The following is a 17,896-nucleotide window of genomic DNA, read 5'->3' on the forward strand; positions in this document are numbered from 1 at the left end:
GTAAGGGGTAAGTCAAGTGAATGATGATGATGAAAAATTTGGTGGAATGAGAATGTGTGTGAAATCCCACGGACACGATATTGTTGACCACAAATTTACTTGTGTGGGTATCGAAGTAAGCGCTTTAGCACTGAGCCTGCCACATTTGGAAGAAAATGAAGTAACATGTAGCGAAGGGCCATGCTACGTTGAGAATAGTAGTCCTCGTTCGATCACCAAAGTGAAGCAGTGTTAGTACTTGGATAGATGGACTGCTTGGATATATCACGTTCTGTAGTTTTCGTATGAATCAGGATATTTATCTGTAACAAGTCAGAGTGGTAAATGTTTCAGTTTTACACGCACGGCACAGTTTAAAGGCTACACAAGACGGATGATTATGAAAGTCTGAGTAACACCCACAACTACAAACCGAAACCATAGTAGTGGGCACTCTACCACTGAGCTTGCCAACTAGTGTCTACGTTTGAATTGTTTTATTCCGGGACAGCGCGAACGCAGTCCCGACTAACAAAAATTACGCGCCCGAGATACCCACGTTTGGGGTATTCGCGGGGGTCAACCCAACCGAAGTGCAATGGAAGGATCTCACCCCGGGGGAACCGCCTTGCTGATCACGGTAGCCCCTACGCCAGGTAAGTATGCTCATGAAATCCAAGTCATTTGCCCAATCAAACTGCCTCACCGAATCGACAGTAAGAGGTTACAATTTTACCACAAACATAGATGTGTTTTCTGCACTAGTACTCTTTTTAATGTAGGCAGAAAAGTCACTAGGAAATAGAAAACACAGAAAATAGAAGCATTTTTATATTATGACGAGAAATTACCTGCCTGCACTCGGTTACTACCATCGGTGAGCAATCTACTGCCATCTGTTGGCATTTCTTCTTGTTTTACGTCTTGAACATGGGCACAACTGAGAGGAATAAAATGATTATGGTATAGTTTACAGCTATTTATGTTTCGAAATGTACGTATATGTAGTTGGTTGTGCTTTCTTGAAGATATTTGATGCCTATTTCCAACTGTGTAACGCAAACCGAAACTGTTCTATCTGTGAGCGCACTATTGCTATGCAACAATTTTCTGGCTGTTTACAATACGAAAACAATAACATTTAACAATGGAATGATTGGTAAATAATCCATGAAAAGCTGATGAAACATTGAGATAGCTTTAATAAATGTAATTTTCCGATTTTCATGCAATATATACTGGATGTTGTGAATGGCACCAACATGGCGGATGGGTTGCGTAGCAGCTATGTATGTATAGGGACTTGTTAAATACATGCTAGTAGTGCAATTTCAAATCGAGATAGAACCGCAAATTACACAAGCATGAAAATGAAAGCACTTATTGGAACCAAATAGCAGCGTCTAAGATTTACATTTATTTGGGCCATATCTATTTTGGATTGAATGAAAGGTGTCTAACACCACTAACTCTCACCCCAGCTGTTGAAACATTGATAATATAAACCGGAAAACCGCGTGCTCTCGTCATCGCTTCTCGGCCTTTTGGCTAAGATCAAAGTGTAGTATCTGTTCTTATCAGCTTAATATCTGATACGACCCACATTGTGGGTCCAGAATATTAAACTGATTTTTGGACTGAGGTGAGGTGGTTGTGGCTTGCCACACCCTCACCACGTGTCGGCCCAGCATTGCAGTACAGTTGGGATCGGCACACCTAAATCAAATTGAACCATAGTTCTTCTCATCTTGGTGGGTCATGGGTTCGAGTTCTACTTGTTACCTACATGAAGCCTCATTTCTGTCATTCAAGTGACATTCTTTCTGCAACATGGTCAAGGTCTGTCCGGAAAGTAATGTCACCATTTATTTACATAATGTGGATTAGCATTATTCAAACTATTGCATCGATCCATCTTTGGCAGCATGATTTCCAATCTGCAAAGGCATCCTGGAAGGTCTGTGCTGGCAATGCGTTTAAAGCCATTTCAAAAGCTGCTTTCACCACGTCAATTGTTCTGTAACGATGTCCTTTCAGGCAGAATTTCGAACGGGGAAACAAAAAGAAGCCTGAGGGAGCCAAGTCCGGACTGTAGGATGGCAGAATTGCCACGTTAGATTTGACCAGGTAATTGGTCACGCCCAGGACAGTGTGGGCTGGCGCGTTGTCATGATACAGTATCCAATCACCGCTGATATCACCACGCACTGAATCCTTGCTCTCTCTCAGTCTGTTGAGGACTTGTACGTGAAATTTAGACTTGTTTCCTGAGACACAAACTCATGGTGAACGATCCGCCTAATGTCAGAAAATACAATGAGCATGGTTTTTTGCGACGTCGACGTGTGCCAATTGCCTCTTTGTTTTGGTGTCGTATTGTCTCATCACCCATGATAATATTACCCAAAGCATCATTTTTACACAATCCCAAAACGTTTTGACAAATTTTCACTTAGCGAGAGTTCAAAAAAAAAAAAAATCTTGGGACAATTTTCCCGCACACTTGACTCATGTGGAAATTCTTGCTCACAATGACGATAGTTTTTGAAATATTTAACACGTCGAAATCGAACATGTTTTAGTGGTGGTTCTTGAAGGAAGTCACATCAGTCAATATTTATAATTAAATAGAGTTTTTTTTTTTTGATTAAAGAATAGAAACTGTTTTCTTCATTTTCTATTTTACAATATTCAGTCTATATCCATCTTGTGTTTGTCATTTTCTCATGTTCAATTTGTTGTGTATGAAAGTTATAAATATTTATTTTATTAATTTATCGAATTTCTAATTTCTCGATTTATATAGCTTTCCATTTATGTATTTCTATGCCAATAAATAATGTTCTATTTTGTTTAAAATCCTATTAGTTTCTCTCTTTTAAACTGCTTTTATCACTTTTTTTTTAATGTATTTGTTTCTTTAATTTCTTATTTTATTTTTTAATGAATACTGGTGATACGATGGAATGAATCTTGATTCTATTGCAGAGAGAATAGGAAGAAAATGAAATCATCCAGTTTAACGTCCCACTTTTTTTTTCTTTCTTTCCTTCTTGAACTTCAGGCTAAAAGTAAGGGGTAAGTCAAGTGAATGATGATGATGAAAAATTTGGTGGAATGAGAATGTGTGTGAAATCCCACGGACACGATATTGTTGACCACAAATTTACTTGTGTGGGTATCGAAGTAAGCGCTTTAGCACTGAGCCTGCCACATTTGGAAGAAAATGAAGTAACATGTAGCGAAGGGCCATGCTACGTTGAGAATAGTAGTCCTCGTTCGATCACCAAAGTGAAGCAGTGTTAGTACTTGGATAGATGGACTGCTTGGATATATCACGTTCTGTAGTTTTCGTATGAATCAGGATATTTATCTGTAACAAGTCAGAGTGGTAAATGTTTCAGTTTTACACGCACGGCACAGTTTAAAGGCTACACAAGACGGATGATTATGAAAGTCTGAGTAACACCCACAACTACAAACCGAAACCATAGTAGTGGGCACTCTACCACTGAGCTTGCCAACTAGTGTCTACGTTTGAATTGTTTTATTCCGGGACAGCGCGAACGCAGTCCCGACTAACAAAAATTACGCGCCCGAGATACCCACGTTTGGGGTATTCGCGGGGGTCAACCCAACCGAAGTGCAATGGAAGGATCTCACCCCGGGGGAACCGCCTTGCTGATCACGGTAGCCCCTACGCCAGGTAAGTATGCTCATGAAATCCAAGTCATTTGCCCAATCAAACTGCCTCACCGAATCGACAGTAAGAGGTTACAATTTTACCACAAACATAGATGTGTTTTCTGCACTAGTACTCTTTTTAATGTAGGCAGAAAAGTCACTAGGAAATAGAAAACACAGAAAATAGAAGCATTTTTATATTATGACGAGAAATTACCTGCCTGCACTCGGTTACTACCATCGGTGAGCAATCTACTGCCATCTGTTGGCATTTCTTCTTGTTTTACGTCTTGAACATGGGCACAACTGAGAGGAATAAAATGATTATGGTATAGTTTACAGCTATTTATGTTTCGAAATGTACGTATATGTAGTTGGTTGTGCTTTCTTGAAGATATTTGATGCCTATTTCCAACTGTGTAACGCAAACCGAAACTGTTCTATCTGTGAGCGCACTATTGCTATGCAACAATTTTCTGGCTGTTTACAATACGAAAACAATAACATTTAACAATGGAATGATTGGTAAATAATCCATGAAAAGCTGATGAAACATTGAGATAGCTTTAATAAATGTAATTTTCCGATTTTCATGCAATATATACTGGATGTTGTGAATGGCACCAACATGGCGGATGGGTTGCGTAGCAGCTATGTATGTATAGGGACTTGTTAAATACATGCTAGTAGTGCAATTTCAAATCGAGATAGAACCGCAAATTACACAAGCATGAAAATGAAAGCACTTATTGGAACCAAATAGCAGCGTCTAAGATTTACATTTATTTGGGCCATATCTATTTTGGATTGAATGAAAGGTGTCTAACACCACTAACTCTCACCCCAGCTGTTGAAACATTGATAATATAAACCGGAAAACCGCGTGCTCTCGTCATCGCTTCTCGGCCTTTTGGCTAAGATCAAAGTGTAGTATCTGTTCTTATCAGCTTAATATCTGATACGACCCACATTGTGGGTCCAGAATATTAAACTGATTTTTGGACTGAGGTGAGGTGGTTGTGGCTTGCCACACCCTCACCACGTGTCGGCCCAGCATTGCAGTACAGTTGGGATCGGCACACCTAAATCAAATTGAACCATAGTTCTTCTCATCTTGGTGGGTCATGGGTTCGAGTTCTACTTGTTACCTACATGAAGCCTCATTTCTGTCATTCAAGTGACATTCTTTCTGCAACATGGTCAAGGTCTGTCCGGAAAGTAATGTCACCATTTATTTACATAATGTGGATTAGCATTATTCAAACTATTGCATCGATCCATCTTTGGCAGCATGATTTCCAATCTGCAAAGGCATCCTGGAAGGTCTGTGCTGGCAATGCGTTTAAAGCCATTTCAAAAGCTGCTTTCACCACGTCAATTGTTCTGTAACGATGTCCTTTCAGGCAGAATTTCGAACGGGGAAACAAAAAGAAGCCTGAGGGAGCCAAGTCCGGACTGTAGGATGGCAGAATTGCCACGTTAGATTTGACCAGGTAATTGGTCACGCCCAGGACAGTGTGGGCTGGCGCGTTGTCATGATACAGTATCCAATCACCGCTGATATCACCACGCACTGAATCCTTGCTCTCTCTCAGTCTGTTGAGGACTTGTACGTGAAATTTAGACTTGTTTCCTGAGACACAAACTCATGGTGAACGATCCGCCTAATGTCAGAAAATACAATGAGCATGGTGTTTTGCGACGTCGACGTGTGCCAATTGCCTCTTTGTTTTGGTGTCGTATTGTCTCATCACCCATGATAATATTACCCAAAGCATCATTTTTACACAATCCCAAAACGTTTTGACAAATTTTCACTTAGCGAGAGTTCAAAAAAAAAAAAAAATCTTGGGACAATTTTCCCGCACACTTGACTCATGTGGAAATTCTTGCTCACAATGACGATAGTTTTTGAAATATTTAACACGTCGAAATCGAACATGTTTTAGTGGTGGTTCTTGAAGGAAGTCACATCAGTCAATATTTATAATTAAATAGAGTTTTTTTTTTTTGATTAAAGAATAGAAACTGTTTTCTTCATTTTCTATTTTACAATATTCAGTCTATATCCATCTTGTGTTTGTCATTTTCTCATGTTCAATTTGTTGTGTATGAAAGTTATAAATATTTATTTTATTAATTTATCGAATTTCTAATTTCTCGATTTATATAGCTTTCCATTTATGTATTTCTATGCCAATAAATAATGTTCTATTTTGTTTAAAATCCTATTAGTTTCTCTCTTTTAAACTGCTTTTATCACTTTTTTTTTAATGTATTTGTTTCTTTAATTTCTTATTTTATTTTTTAATGAATACTGGTGATACGATGGAATGAATCTTGATTCTATTGCAGAGAGAATAGGAAGAAAATGAAATCATCCAGTTTAACGTCCCACTTTTTTTTTCTTTCTTTCCTTCTTGAACTTCAGGCTAAAAGTAAGGGGTAAGTCAAGTGAATGATGATGATGAAAAATTTGGTGGAATGAGAATGTGTGTGAAATCCCACGGACACGATATTGTTGACCACAAATTTACTTGTGTGGGTATCGAAGTAAGCGCTTTAGCACTGAGCCTGCCACATTTGGAAGAAAATGAAGTAACATGTAGCGAAGGGCCATGCTACGTTGAGAATAGTAGTCCTCGTTCGATCACCAAAGTGAAGCAGTGTTAGTACTTGGATAGATGGACTGCTTGGATATATCACGTTCTGTAGTTTTCGTATGAATCAGGATATTTATCTGTAACAAGTCAGAGTGGTAAATGTTTCAGTTTTACACGCACGGCACAGTTTAAAGGCTACACAAGACGGATGATTATGAAAGTCTGAGTAACACCCACAACTACAAACCGAAACCATAGTAGTGGGCACTCTACCACTGAGCTTGCCAACTAGTGTCTACGTTTGAATTGTTTTATTCCGGGACAGCGCGAACGCAGTCCCGACTAACAAAAATTACGCGCCCGAGATACCCACGTTTGGGGTATTCGCGGGGGTCAACCCAACCGAAGTGCAATGGAAGGATCTCACCCCGGGGGAACCGCCTTGCTGATCACGGTAGCCCCTACGCCAGGTAAGTATGCTCATGAAATCCAAGTCATTTGCCCAATCAAACTGCCTCACCGAATCGACAGTAAGAGGTTACAATTTTACCACAAACATAGATGTGTTTTCTGCACTAGTACTCTTTTTAATGTAGGCAGAAAAGTCACTAGGAAATAGAAAACACAGAAAATAGAAGCATTTTTATATTATGACGAGAAATTACCTGCCTGCACTCGGTTACTACCATCGGTGAGCAATCTACTGCCATCTGTTGGCATTTCTTCTTGTTTTACGTCTTGAACATGGGCACAACTGAGAGGAATAAAATGATTATGGTATAGTTTACAGCTATTTATGTTTCGAAATGTACGTATATGTAGTTGGTTGTGCTTTCTTGAAGATATTTGATGCCTATTTCCAACTGTGTAACGCAAACCGAAACTGTTCTATCTGTGAGCGCACTATTGCTATGCAACAATTTTCTGGCTGTTTACAATACGAAAACAATAACATTTAACAATGGAATGATTGGTAAATAATCCATGAAAAGCTGATGAAACATTGAGATAGCTTTAATAAATGTAATTTTCCGATTTTCATGCAATATATACTGGATGTTGTGAATGGCACCAACATGGCGGATGGGTTGCGTAGCAGCTATGTATGTATAGGGACTTGTTAAATACATGCTAGTAGTGCAATTTCAAATCGAGATAGAACCGCAAATTACACAAGCATGAAAATGAAAGCACTTATTGGAACCAAATAGCAGCGTCTAAGATTTACATTTATTTGGGCCATATCTATTTTGGATTGAATGAAAGGTGTCTAACACCACTAACTCTCACCCCAGCTGTTGAAACATTGATAATATAAACCGGAAAACCGCGTGCTCTCGTCATCGCTTCTCGGCCTTTTGGCTAAGATCAAAGTGTAGTATCTGTTCTTATCAGCTTAATATCTGATACGACCCACATTGTGGGTCCAGAATATTAAACTGATTTTTGGACTGAGGTGAGGTGGTTGTGGCTTGCCACACCCTCACCACGTGTCGGCCCAGCATTGCAGTACAGTTGGGATCGGCACACCTAAATCAAATTGAACCATAGTTCTTCTCATCTTGGTGGGTCATGGGTTCGAGTTCTACTTGTTACCTACATGAAGCCTCATTTCTGTCATTCAAGTGACATTCTTTCTGCAACATGGTCAAGGTCTGTCCGGAAAGTAATGTCACCATTTATTTACATAATGTGGATTAGCATTATTCAAACTATTGCATCGATCCATCTTTGGCAGCATGATTTCCAATCTGCAAAGGCATCCTGGAAGGTCTGTGCTGGCAATGCGTTTAAAGCCATTTCAAAAGCTGCTTTCACCACGTCAATTGTTCTGTAACGATGTCCTTTCAGGCAGAATTTCGAACGGGGAAACAAAAAGAAGCCTGAGGGAGCCAAGTCCGGACTGTAGGATGGCAGAATTGCCACGTTAGATTTGACCAGGTAATTGGTCACGCCCAGGACAGTGTGGGCTGGCGCGTTGTCATGATACAGTATCCAATCACCGCTGATATCACCACGCACTGAATCCTTGCTCTCTCTCAGTCTGTTGAGGACTTGTACGTGAAATTTAGACTTGTTTCCTGAGACACAAACTCATGGTGAACGATCCGCCTAATGTCAGAAAATACAATGAGCATGGTGTTTTGCGACGTCGACGTGTGCCAATTGCCTCTTTGTTTTGGTGTCGTATTGTCTCATCACCCATGATAATATTACCCAAAGCATCATTTTTACACAATCCCAAAACGTTTTGACAAATTTTCACTTAGCGAGAGTTCAAAAAAAAAAAAAAATCTTGGGACAATTTTCCCGCACACTTGACTCATGTGGAAATTCTTGCTCACAATGACGATAGTTTTTGAAATATTTAACACGTCGAAATCGAACATGTTTTAGTGGTGGTTCTTGAAGGAAGTCACATCAGTCAATATTTATAATTAAATAGAGTTTTTTTTTTTTGATTAAAGAATAGAAACTGTTTTCTTCATTTTCTATTTTACAATATTCAGTCTATATCCATCTTGTGTTTGTCATTTTCTCATGTTCAATTTGTTGTGTATGAAAGTTATAAATATTTATTTTATTAATTTATCGAATTTCTAATTTCTCGATTTATATAGCTTTCCATTTATGTATTTCTATGCCAATAAATAATGTTCTATTTTGTTTAAAATCCTATTAGTTTCTCTCTTTTAAACTGCTTTTATCACTTTTTTTTTAATGTATTTGTTTCTTTAATTTCTTATTTTATTTTTTAATGAATACTGGTGATACGATGGAATGAATCTTGATTCTATTGCAGAGAGAATAGGAAGAAAATGAAATCATCCAGTTTAACGTCCCACTTTTTTTTTCTTTCTTTCCTTCTTGAACTTCAGGCTAAAAGTAAGGGGTAAGTCAAGTGAATGATGATGATGAAAAATTTGGTGGAATGAGAATGTGTGTGAAATCCCACGGACACGATATTGTTGACCACAAATTTACTTGTGTGGGTATCGAAGTAAGCGCTTTAGCACTGAGCCTGCCACATTTGGAAGAAAATGAAGTAACATGTAGCGAAGGGCCATGCTACGTTGAGAATAGTAGTCCTCGTTCGATCACCAAAGTGAAGCAGTGTTAGTACTTGGATAGATGGACTGCTTGGATATATCACGTTCTGTAGTTTTCGTATGAATCAGGATATTTATCTGTAACAAGTCAGAGTGGTAAATGTTTCAGTTTTACACGCACGGCACAGTTTAAAGGCTACACAAGACGGATGATTATGAAAGTCTGAGTAACACCCACAACTACAAACCGAAACCATAGTAGTGGGCACTCTACCACTGAGCTTGCCAACTAGTGTCTACGTTTGAATTGTTTTATTCCGGGACAGCGCGAACGCAGTCCCGACTAACAAAAATTACGCGCCCGAGATACCCACGTTTGGGGTATTCGCGGGGGTCAACCCAACCGAAGTGCAATGGAAGGATCTCACCCCGGGGGAACCGCCTTGCTGATCACGGTAGCCCCTACGCCAGGTAAGTATGCTCATGAAATCCAAGTCATTTGCCCAATCAAACTGCCTCACCGAATCGACAGTAAGAGGTTACAATTTTACCACAAACATAGATGTGTTTTCTGCACTAGTACTCTTTTTAATGTAGGCAGAAAAGTCACTAGGAAATAGAAAACACAGAAAATAGAAGCATTTTTATATTATGACGAGAAATTACCTGCCTGCACTCGGTTACTACCATCGGTGAGCAATCTACTGCCATCTGTTGGCATTTCTTCTTGTTTTACGTCTTGAACATGGGCACAACTGAGAGGAATAAAATGATTATGGTATAGTTTACAGCTATTTATGTTTCGAAATGTACGTATATGTAGTTGGTTGTGCTTTCTTGAAGATATTTGATGCCTATTTCCAACTGTGTAACGCAAACCGAAACTGTTCTATCTGTGAGCGCACTATTGCTATGCAACAATTTTCTGGCTGTTTACAATACGAAAACAATAACATTTAACAATGGAATGATTGGTAAATAATCCATGAAAAGCTGATGAAACATTGAGATAGCTTTAATAAATGTAATTTTCCGATTTTCATGCAATATATACTGGATGTTGTGAATGGCACCAACATGGCGGATGGGTTGCGTAGCAGCTATGTATGTATAGGGACTTGTTAAATACATGCTAGTAGTGCAATTTCAAATCGAGATAGAACCGCAAATTACACAAGCATGAAAATGAAAGCACTTATTGGAACCAAATAGCAGCGTCTAAGATTTACATTTATTTGGGCCATATCTATTTTGGATTGAATGAAAGGTGTCTAACACCACTAACTCTCACCCCAGCTGTTGAAACATTGATAATATAAACCGGAAAACCGCGTGCTCTCGTCATCGCTTCTCGGCCTTTTGGCTAAGATCAAAGTGTAGTATCTGTTCTTATCAGCTTAATATCTGATACGACCCACATTGTGGGTCCAGAATATTAAACTGATTTTTGGACTGAGGTGAGGTGGTTGTGGCTTGCCACACCCTCACCACGTGTCGGCCCAGCATTGCAGTACAGTTGGGATCGGCACACCTAAATCAAATTGAACCATAGTTCTTCTCATCTTGGTGGGTCATGGGTTCGAGTTCTACTTGTTACCTACATGAAGCCTCATTTCTGTCATTCAAGTGACATTCTTTCTGCAACATGGTCAAGGTCTGTCCGGAAAGTAATGTCACCATTTATTTACATAATGTGGATTAGCATTATTCAAACTATTGCATCGATCCATCTTTGGCAGCATGATTTCCAATCTGCAAAGGCATCCTGGAAGGTCTGTGCTGGCAATGCGTTTAAAGCCATTTCAAAAGCTGCTTTCACCACGTCAATTGTTCTGTAACGATGTCCTTTCAGGCAGAATTTCGAACGGGGAAACAAAAAGAAGCCTGAGGGAGCCAAGTCCGGACTGTAGGATGGCAGAATTGCCACGTTAGATTTGACCAGGTAATTGGTCACGCCCAGGACAGTGTGGGCTGGCGCGTTGTCATGATACAGTATCCAATCACCGCTGATATCACCACGCACTGAATCCTTGCTCTCTCTCAGTCTGTTGAGGACTTGTACGTGAAATTTAGACTTGTTTCCTGAGACACAAACTCATGGTGAACGATCCGCCTAATGTCAGAAAATACAATGAGCATGGTGTTTTGCGACGTCGACGTGTGCCAATTGCCTCTTTGTTTTGGTGTCGTATTGTCTCATCACCCATGATAATATTACCCAAAGCATCATTTTTACACAATCCCAAAACGTTTTGACAAATTTTCACTTAGCGAGAGTTCAAAAAAAAAAAAAAATCTTGGGACAATTTTCCCGCACACTTGACTCATGTGGAAATTCTTGCTCACAATGACGATAGTTTTTGAAATATTTAACACGTCGAAATCGAACATGTTTTAGTGGTGGTTCTTGAAGGAAGTCACATCAGTCAATATTTATAATTAAATAGAGTTTTTTTTTTTTGATTAAAGAATAGAAACTGTTTTCTTCATTTTCTATTTTACAATATTCAGTCTATATCCATCTTGTGTTTGTCATTTTCTCATGTTCAATTTGTTGTGTATGAAAGTTATAAATATTTATTTTATTAATTTATCGAATTTCTAATTTCTCGATTTATATAGCTTTCCATTTATGTATTTCTATGCCAATAAATAATGTTCTATTTTGTTTAAAATCCTATTAGTTTCTCTCTTTTAAACTGCTTTTATCACTTTTTTTTTAATGTATTTGTTTCTTTAATTTCTTATTTTATTTTTTAATGAATACTGGTGATACGATGGAATGAATCTTGATTCTATTGCAGAGAGAATAGGAAGAAAATGAAATCATCCAGTTTAACGTCCCACTTTTTTTTTCTTTCTTTCCTTCTTGAACTTCAGGCTAAAAGTAAGGGGTAAGTCAAGTGAATGATGATGATGAAAAATTTGGTGGAATGAGAATGTGTGTGAAATCCCACGGACACGATATTGTTGACCACAAATTTACTTGTGTGGGTATCGAAGTAAGCGCTTTAGCACTGAGCCTGCCACATTTGGAAGAAAATGAAGTAACATGTAGCGAAGGGCCATGCTACGTTGAGAATAGTAGTCCTCGTTCGATCACCAAAGTGAAGCAGTGTTAGTACTTGGATAGATGGACTGCTTGGATATATCACGTTCTGTAGTTTTCGTATGAATCAGGATATTTATCTGTAACAAGTCAGAGTGGTAAATGTTTCAGTTTTACACGCACGGCACAGTTTAAAGGCTACACAAGACGGATGATTATGAAAGTCTGAGTAACACCCACAACTACAAACCGAAACCATAGTAGTGGGCACTCTACCACTGAGCTTGCCAACTAGTGTCTACGTTTGAATTGTTTTATTCCGGGACAGCGCGAACGCAGTCCCGACTAACAAAAATTACGCGCCCGAGATACCCACGTTTGGGGTATTCGCGGGGGTCAACCCAACCGAAGTGCAATGGAAGGATCTCACCCCGGGGGAACCGCCTTGCTGATCACGGTAGCCCCTACGCCAGGTAAGTATGCTCATGAAATCCAAGTCATTTGCCCAATCAAACTGCCTCACCGAATCGACAGTAAGAGGTTACAATTTTACCACAAACATAGATGTGTTTTCTGCACTAGTACTCTTTTTAATGTAGGCAGAAAAGTCACTAGGAAATAGAAAACACAGAAAATAGAAGCATTTTTATATTATGACGAGAAATTACCTGCCTGCACTCGGTTACTACCATCGGTGAGCAATCTACTGCCATCTGTTGGCATTTCTTCTTGTTTTACGTCTTGAACATGGGCACAACTGAGAGGAATAAAATGATTATGGTATAGTTTACAGCTATTTATGTTTCGAAATGTACGTATATGTAGTTGGTTGTGCTTTCTTGAAGATATTTGATGCCTATTTCCAACTGTGTAACGCAAACCGAAACTGTTCTATCTGTGAGCGCACTATTGCTATGCAACAATTTTCTGGCTGTTTACAATACGAAAACAATAACATTTAACAATGGAATGATTGGTAAATAATCCATGAAAAGCTGATGAAACATTGAGATAGCTTTAATAAATGTAATTTTCCGATTTTCATGCAATATATACTGGATGTTGTGAATGGCACCAACATGGCGGATGGGTTGCGTAGCAGCTATGTATGTATAGGGACTTGTTAAATACATGCTAGTAGTGCAATTTCAAATCGAGATAGAACCGCAAATTACACAAGCATGAAAATGAAAGCACTTATTGGAACCAAATAGCAGCGTCTAAGATTTACATTTATTTGGGCCATATCTATTTTGGATTGAATGAAAGGTGTCTAACACCACTAACTCTCACCCCAGCTGTTGAAACATTGATAATATAAACCGGAAAACCGCGTGCTCTCGTCATCGCTTCTCGGCCTTTTGGCTAAGATCAAAGTGTAGTATCTGTTCTTATCAGCTTAATATCTGATACGACCCACATTGTGGGTCCAGAATATTAAACTGATTTTTGGACTGAGGTGAGGTGGTTGTGGCTTGCCACACCCTCACCACGTGTCGGCCCAGCATTGCAGTATAGTTGGGATCGGCACACCTAAATCAAATTGAACCATAGTTCTTCTCTCTCATCTTGGTGGGTCATGGGTTCGAGTTCTACTTGTTACCTACATGAAGCCTCATTTCTGTCATTCAAGTGACATTCTTTCTGCAACATGGTCAAGGTCTGTCCGGAAAGTAATGTCACCATTTATTTAGCATTATTCAAACTATTGTCCTCTTGCGTCGATCCATCTTTGGCAGCGTGATTTCCAATCTGCAAAGGCATCCTGGAAGGTCTGTGCTGGCAATGCGTTTAAAGCCATTTCAAAAGCTGCTTTCACCACGTCAATTGTTCTGTAACGATGTCCTTTCAGGCAGAATTTCAAACGGGGAAACAAAAAGAAGCCTGAGGGAGCCAAGTCCGGACTGTAGGATGGCAGAATTGCCACGTTAGATTTGACCAGGTAATTGGTCACGCCCAGGACAGTGTGGGCTGGCGCGTTGTCATGATACAGTATCCAATCACCGCTGATATCACCACGCACTGAATCCTTGCTCTCTCTCAGTCTGTTGAGGACTTGTACGTGAAATTTAGACTTGTTTCCTGAGACACAAACTCATGGTGAACGATCCGCCTAATGTCAGAAAATACAATGAGCATGGTGTTTTGCGACGTCGACGTGTGCCAATTGCCTCTTTGTTTTAGTGTCGTATTGGAATATCCATGTCTCATCAGCCATGATAATATTACCCAAAGCATCATTTTTACACAATCCCAAAACGTTTTGACAAATTTTCACTTAGCGAGAGTTCAAAAAAAAAAAAAAAAAATTCTTGGGACAATTTTCCCGCACACTTGACTCATGTGGAAATTCTTGCTCACAATGACGATAGTTTTTGAAATATTTAACACGTCGAAATCGAACATGTTTTAGTGGTGGTTCTTGAAGGAAGTCACATCAGTCAATATTTATAATTAAAGAGTGTTTTTTTTTTTTTGATTAAAGAATAGAAACTGTTTTCTTCATTTTCTATTTTACAATATTCAGTCTATATCCATCTTGTGTTTGTCATTTTCTCATGTTCAATTTGTTGTGTATGAAAGTTATAAATATTTATTTTATTAATTTATCGAATTTCTAATTTCTCGATTTATATAGCTTTCCATTTATGTATTTCTATGCCAATAAATAATGTTCTATTTTGTTTAAAATCCTATTAGTTTCTCTCTTTTAAACTACTTTTATCACTTTTTTTAATGTATTTGTTTCTTTAATTTCTTATTTTATTTTTTAATGAATACTGGTGATACGATGGAATGAATCTTGATTCTATTGCAGAGAGAATAGGAAGAAAATGAAATCATCCAGTTTAACGTCCCACTTTTTTTTTTCTTTCTTTCTTGAACTTCAGGCTAAAAGTAAGGGGTAAGTCAAGTGAATGATGATGATGAAAAATTTGGTGGAATGAGAATGTGTGTGAAATCCCACGGACACGATATTGTTGACCACAAATTTACTTGTGTGGGTATCGAAGTAAGCGCTTTAGCACTGAGCCTGCCACATTTGGAAGAAAATGAAGTAACATGTAGCGAAGGGCCATGCTACGTTGAGAATAGTAGTCCTCGTTCGATCACCAAAGTGAAGCAGTGTTAGTACTTGGATAGATGGACTGCTTGGATATATCACGTTCTGTAGTTTTCGTATGAATCAGGATATTTATCTGTAACAAGTCAGAGTGGTAAATGTTTCAGTTTTACACGCACGGCACAGTTTAAAGGCTACACAAGACGGATGATTATGAAAGTCTGAGTAACACCCACAACTACAAACCGAAACCATAGTAGTGGGCACTCTACCACTGAGCTTGCCAACTAGTGTCTACGTTTGAATTGTTTTATTCCGGGACAGCGCGAACGCAGTCCCGACTAACAAAAATTACGCGCCCGAGATACCCACGTTTGGGGTATTCGCGGGGGTCAACCCAACCGAAGTGCAATGGAAGGATCTCACCCCGGGGGAACCGCCTTGCTGATCACGGTAGCCCCTACGCCAGGTAAGTATGCTCATGAAATCCAAGTCATTTGCCCAATCAAACTGCCTCACCGAATCGACAGTGAGAGGTTACAATTTTACCACAAACATAGATGTGTTTTCTGCACTAGTACTCTTTTTAATGTAGGCAGAAAAGTCACTAGGAAATAGAAAACACAGAAAATAGAAGCATTTTTATATTATGACGAGAAATTACCTGCCTGCACTCGGTTACTACCATCGGTGAGCAATCTACTGCCATCTGTTGGCATTTCTTCTTGTTTTACGTCTTGAACATGGGCACAACTGAGAGGAATAAAATGATTATGGTATAGTTTACAGCTATTTATGTTTCGAAATGTACGTATATGTAGTTGGTTGTGCTTTCTTGAAGATATTTGATGCCTATTTCCAACTGTGTAACGCAAACCGAAACTGTTCTATCTGTGAGCGCACTATTGCTATGCAACAATTTTCTGGCTGTTTACAATACGAAAACAATAACATTTAACAATGGAATGATTGGTAAATAATCCATGAAAAGCTGATGAAACATTGAGATAGCTTTAATAAATGTAATTTTCCGATTTTCATGCAATATATACTGGATGTTGTGAATGGCACCAACATGGCGGATGGGTTGCGTAGCAGCTATGTATGTATAGGGACTTGTTAAATACATGCTAGTAGTGCAATTTCAAATCGAGATAGAACCGCAAATTAGACAAGCATGAAAATGAAAGCACTTATTGGAACCAAATAGCAGCGTCTAAGATTTACATTTATTTGGGCCATATCTATTTTGGATTGAATGAAAGGTGTCTAACACCACTAACTCTCACCCCAGCTGTTGAAACATTGATAATATAAACCGGAAAACCGCGTGCTCTCGTCATCGCTTCTCGGCCTTTTGGCTAAGATCAAAGTGTAGTATCTGTTCTTATCAGCTTAATATCTGATACGACCCACATTGTGGGTCCAGAATATTAAACTGATTTTTGGACTGAGGTGAGGTGGTTGTGGCTTGCCACACCCTCACCACGTGTCGGCCCAGCATTGCAGTATAGTTGGGATCGGCACACCTAAATCAAATTGAACCATAGTTCTTCTCTCTCATCTTGGTGGGTCATGGGTTCGAGTTCTACTTGTTACCTACATGAAGCCTCATTTCTGTCATTCAAGTGACATTCTTTCTGCAACATGGTCAAGGTCTGTCCGGAAAGTAATGTCACCATTTATTTAGCATTATTCAAACTATTGTCCTCTTGCGTCGATCCATCTTTGGCAGCGTGATTTCCAATCTGCAAAGGCATCCTGGAAGGTCTGTGCTGGCAATGCGTTTAAAGCCATTTCAAAAGCTGCTTTCACCACGTCAATTGTTCTGTAACGATGTCCTTTCAGGCAGAATTTCAAACGGGGAAACAAAAAGAAGCCTGAGGGAGCCAAGTCCGGACTGTAGGATGGCAGAATTGCCACGTTAGATTTGACCAGGTAATTGGTCACGCCCAGGACAGTGTGGGCTGGCGCGTTGTCATGATACAGTATCCAATCACCGCTGATATCACCACGCACTGAATCCTTGCTCTCTCTCAGTCTGTTGAGGACTTGTACGTGAAATTTAGACTTGTTTCCTGAGACACAAACTCATGGTGAACGATCCGCCTAATGTCAGAAAATACAATGAGCATGGTGTTTTGCGACGTCGACGTGTGCCAATTGCCTCTTTGTTTTAGTGTCGTATTGGAATATCCATGTCTCATCAGCCATGATAATATTACCCAAAGCATCATTTTTACACAATCCCAAAACGTTTTGACAAATTTTCACTTAGCGAGAGTTCAAAAAAAAAAAAAAAAAATTCTTGGGACAATTTTCCCGCACACTTGACTCATGTGGAAATTCTTGCTCACAATGACGATAGTTTTTGAAATATTTAACACGTCGAAATCGAACATGTTTTAGTGGTGGTTCTTGAAGGAAGTCACATCAGTCAATATTTATAATTAAAGAGTGTTTTTTT

The 17,896-nt window shown here is 39.1% G+C and overlaps 12 non-coding genes across 12 annotated transcripts; 6 read left to right on the forward strand and 6 right to left on the reverse strand.

Moving 5' to 3' along the window:
* Positions 1-481: 481 nt before the first annotated feature.
* LOC145677266 (U1 spliceosomal RNA) lies at positions 482-643 on the reverse strand. The gene has a single exon (XR_014129731.1). It is a non-coding gene; the product is annotated as a U1 spliceosomal RNA (small nuclear RNA).
* Positions 644-1,507: 864 nt separating this feature from the next.
* Positions 1,508-1,700, forward strand: LOC145677264 (U2 spliceosomal RNA). The gene has a single exon (XR_014129729.1). It is a non-coding gene; the product is annotated as a U2 spliceosomal RNA (small nuclear RNA).
* Positions 1,701-3,531: 1,831 nt separating this feature from the next.
* LOC145677278 (U1 spliceosomal RNA) lies at positions 3,532-3,693 on the reverse strand. The gene has a single exon (XR_014129742.1). It is a non-coding gene; the product is annotated as a U1 spliceosomal RNA (small nuclear RNA).
* Positions 3,694-4,557: 864 nt separating this feature from the next.
* Positions 4,558-4,750, forward strand: LOC145677265 (U2 spliceosomal RNA). The gene has a single exon (XR_014129730.1). It is a non-coding gene; the product is annotated as a U2 spliceosomal RNA (small nuclear RNA).
* Positions 4,751-6,582: 1,832 nt separating this feature from the next.
* On the reverse strand, positions 6,583-6,744 carry LOC145677289 (U1 spliceosomal RNA). Its single transcript, XR_014129749.1, has one exon. It is a non-coding gene; the product is annotated as a U1 spliceosomal RNA (small nuclear RNA).
* Positions 6,745-7,608: 864 nt separating this feature from the next.
* Positions 7,609-7,801, forward strand: LOC145677267 (U2 spliceosomal RNA). The gene has a single exon (XR_014129732.1). It is a non-coding gene; the product is annotated as a U2 spliceosomal RNA (small nuclear RNA).
* A 1,832-nt stretch (positions 7,802-9,633) lies between these two features.
* Positions 9,634-9,795, reverse strand: LOC145677245 (U1 spliceosomal RNA). The gene has a single exon (XR_014129710.1). It is a non-coding gene; the product is annotated as a U1 spliceosomal RNA (small nuclear RNA).
* An 864-nt stretch (positions 9,796-10,659) lies between these two features.
* LOC145677268 (U2 spliceosomal RNA) lies at positions 10,660-10,852 on the forward strand. Its single transcript, XR_014129733.1, has one exon. It is a non-coding gene; the product is annotated as a U2 spliceosomal RNA (small nuclear RNA).
* Positions 10,853-12,684: 1,832 nt separating this feature from the next.
* LOC145677246 (U1 spliceosomal RNA) lies at positions 12,685-12,846 on the reverse strand. Its single transcript, XR_014129711.1, has one exon. It is a non-coding gene; the product is annotated as a U1 spliceosomal RNA (small nuclear RNA).
* Positions 12,847-13,710: 864 nt separating this feature from the next.
* LOC145677274 (U2 spliceosomal RNA) lies at positions 13,711-13,903 on the forward strand. Its single transcript, XR_014129738.1, has one exon. It is a non-coding gene; the product is annotated as a U2 spliceosomal RNA (small nuclear RNA).
* Positions 13,904-15,744: 1,841 nt separating this feature from the next.
* LOC145677247 (U1 spliceosomal RNA) lies at positions 15,745-15,906 on the reverse strand. The gene has a single exon (XR_014129712.1). It is a non-coding gene; the product is annotated as a U1 spliceosomal RNA (small nuclear RNA).
* An 864-nt stretch (positions 15,907-16,770) lies between these two features.
* LOC145677275 (U2 spliceosomal RNA) lies at positions 16,771-16,963 on the forward strand. Its single transcript, XR_014129739.1, has one exon. It is a non-coding gene; the product is annotated as a U2 spliceosomal RNA (small nuclear RNA).
* The last annotated feature ends 933 nt before the right edge of the window (positions 16,964-17,896 follow it).

Source organism: Thermobia domestica, unplaced genomic scaffold, assembly GCF_964235325.1.
Source record: "Thermobia domestica unplaced genomic scaffold, izTheDome1.hap1.1 HAP1_SCAFFOLD_732, whole genome shotgun sequence".
Classification (NCBI taxonomy): domain Eukaryota; kingdom Metazoa; phylum Arthropoda; class Insecta; order Zygentoma; family Lepismatidae; genus Thermobia; species Thermobia domestica.